Genomic DNA, 3127 nt, shown 5'->3' with positions numbered 1-3127 from the left:
CAACGTCTTCATACTCATTATTTACAAAACAGGTTTGAACTACATTATAGATACAAATAGAGTTCAAGAATCAGCATACAGTATAATCCTCAACTGGTGACAATCAACAAAATAGATAAACAAATCAACTCTAACCATCACAAAACACGCTACTAAAAGTCAGCATAAAAAATAAAGTGTTCTTAATTCATCTTTGACGTCTGTCTGTTAATCAGATATTTTTGTTAAAATTTTACTCATTTTAAATGGTTGACTTTTAAGGAATTGATTTGATTAATTCTTACTCAATAACGATCATTCAGCAGCATAATGTGTTCATGCCGCAATGCATGCTGGGAGCCATGGATGAGTCTTGTATACTGGTACCCAGCATGCATTGCGGCATGAAGCCTTTTATTGTTACCATTCATATGCTGATTCTTATCTGTGAGTCTGAATGATGCAGTAGTTTATAAGGTTTTGAACACAAACTGTTTTTAAAATCCTTTCTATTATTTGGTTGTCGCAAGACTGATGAATCTCATGCTGTAGAATTACAGGGATACAATATTTAAAATTATAAAACATCACATGATTACTGATTAGACTATGAATGAGATCAGTGAAAGATTTAGACCATGACTTTGATTGTAACCATTAATAAATAGCCAACATCACCTGAACACTTTTTCGGTAACACTTTAGAATACTGTTTCTTACTTACTGTATAACTAATAAGGAATTATTGAAGAACTAATAGGTAATTCTTCATTAACTACTACTTCACTACTGTTAACTAGGAAGATGTGTTAACTAATCAGAATGTAATATAATTTTATGATTGTGTTAACAGTTAGTTAATCAATAACTAATGAATTCTGTCTTAACTCCTGAAGAACTACTATTAATTATGTATTCATTAAGGTTCAAGAAAAATAACTAAGAAGTAACTAATGAACAGTCATACAAAACTACATTGAGTTGTGACCTTCCTTATTTACTAGTGTTATTAATAGAAGTAGTATTATGAAAATTCAATTTTAACAAATACATATAAATGTTAAAGAGGTTTTTGCCTGTGTGGTTTTGTGAGTGTGTTCTGTAAGAAATCAACTTCAGAAAGGAACCCACTCAAGTGCCTTGACAAAACACCTCAGATTCGTTTTTATATTTTATATACAGTACTGTGTGTCTGTTTTCCTCAGCATATGCCATTAAGGAAATTCATGAGGCAACGACTGAGGGAAACTTAGTAATTGATAAATAATTATCAAATAATTCTGCAGGAATTACTTAGAACCCGAAACAGACTAAAGTGAAAATATAGGGAACCCATTAGTAATTAATAAAGAAATATCAAAAAAGGATCCAGGAATTAGGCTACTTATAACCTGAAACAGTATTCTAAAGGTGAAAATATAGGGGACGTATTAGTAATTAATAAAGAATTATTAGATAATTCTTCAGGAATTACTTAGAACCTGAAACAGTATTCTAAAGTGAAAATATAGGGAGCCCATTAGTAATTAATAAAGAATTACCACATAGCCTACTTCTGACTCAAATCAAACTTACTGTAAACCCCCCCCCCCCCTCCCAAAAAAACACTATTAACATAATAATCTTAACCTTTGTAAAATACACGACAATGACTCGTTCAGACTACATGATCTTCCTTTATTTCAGATGAGAACATTTCTTTACACAGCATATATTTTATTTAGTTTTAACATGTACAATACTGCCTACATTTAAACTCATTTAACAAACATTTTACAATAAAAAGTTAAACCTTTAAAAGCAATTCAAGTGTAAAAACCGGTCTCTGTTCTCCCGTGTCCACGGTAGTGGTGCTGGATCTCCTGCGGGAGCTGGGCTCGTGTTCGGCGCGGAAACTGCTTAAAGGAATAGTTCCCCCAAAAATGAAAATTCTGTCAGTAATTACTCTCCCTCATGTTGTTCAACCCCGTAAGACCTTCGTTCATCTTCGGGACACGAATTAAGATATTTTTGATGAAATCTGAGAGCTGGATCACTCCTCCATACTCTTCCATAGGCTTCTTCAGGGATTGAAACTTGCCAGCCCCGAAAAGTTACTAAAGACATCGTTAAAATAGTTCAAGTGACTACAGTGGCTCAATCTTAAGTTCATCAAGCGACGAGAATACTTTTTGTGCCCAAAAAAACAACAAAAATAATGACTTTATTTCAACTATTAATTTCCTTCTCTATGGGCCTCTAGTCAAGTTAACTTAGTATGATGGCGTTAGGCCCACAGCGAAGGAAATGAATAGTTGAAATAAAGTCATTATTTTTGTTTGCTTTTTTGCGCACAAAAAGTATTCTCGTCGTTTAATAAACTTAAGATTGAGCCACTGTAGTCACTTGGACTATTTAAACAATGTCTTTAATAACTTTTCGAGGCCGGCAAGTTCAATCCCTTAGAAGCCTATGGAGGAGTGATCCAGCTCTCAGATTTCATCAAAAATATCTTAATTCGTGTTCCGAAGATGAACGAAGGTCTTACGAGGTTGGAACAACATGAGGGTGAGTAATTACTGACAGAATTTACATTTTTGGGTGAACTATCCCTTTAACTTCAGACCGCCGCCCTGCGTTTCACTCATAGCCGAAATATGCTGTGACTGACTCCATAACCTGCCCATAAACAAACAGTGCACAGCTCTAAGAACATGTTTTTACATCTGATGTAAATAGATTTAGTTTCTTTAGAAATAAAGTTTAAAAAACATATGCAAGGATAGGCGTTTCCTTCATGCAAAATAGAACGATTCGTTAGCTAGGTAGGCTTACTGACATGGCATCCTTGTATGTTGCCTTGCATAAAAATAAAATGATTTAAAGCACAGTAATGCTTTAAATTAACAATCACAGTAAAGCACCCTCCAAAAGAGGATGCATATGGCTGTGCTCTTGTCACCAAATCACTGTAAAATTTAAATGTAGGCTGCCGCGATATTGCCAGAACTTGAATGGTGCAAAAGAAGTTTAAAATGTATAATAACTAAGTATAATAATAAAGTGTAATGTACATTATTATAAGTTTTGCTAATGAAATAAAAAGTTTGCTTATTTGCAGATCAATAGCCTATAGGTAAATAGCATCTGCACTTATCCTTCTTATTAG

The 3127-nt window shown here is 33.7% G+C and overlaps 1 long non-coding RNA gene across 1 annotated transcript; it reads right to left on the bottom strand.

The window, feature by feature from the left end:
- Nucleotides 1–1812: 1812 nt before the first annotated feature.
- Nucleotides 1813–2788, bottom strand: LOC143738566 (uncharacterized). The gene is made up of 2 exons (XR_013203907.1): nucleotides 2585–2788; nucleotides 1813–1850 (listed from the first exon to the last, which is right to left on the bottom strand). It is a non-coding gene; the product is annotated as an uncharacterized LOC143738566 (long non-coding RNA).
- Between the last annotated feature and the right edge of the window lie 339 nt (nucleotides 2789–3127).

This window comes from Siphateles boraxobius, unplaced genomic scaffold (assembly GCF_051911475.1).
Source record: "Siphateles boraxobius isolate OS27281-9 unplaced genomic scaffold, OSU_SipBor_1 15, whole genome shotgun sequence".
Classification (NCBI taxonomy): domain Eukaryota; kingdom Metazoa; phylum Chordata; class Actinopteri; order Cypriniformes; family Leuciscidae; genus Siphateles; species Siphateles boraxobius.
Note: the sequence above shows the minus strand (reverse complement) of the source record. Positions and strands in the feature narration are given on the sequence as shown.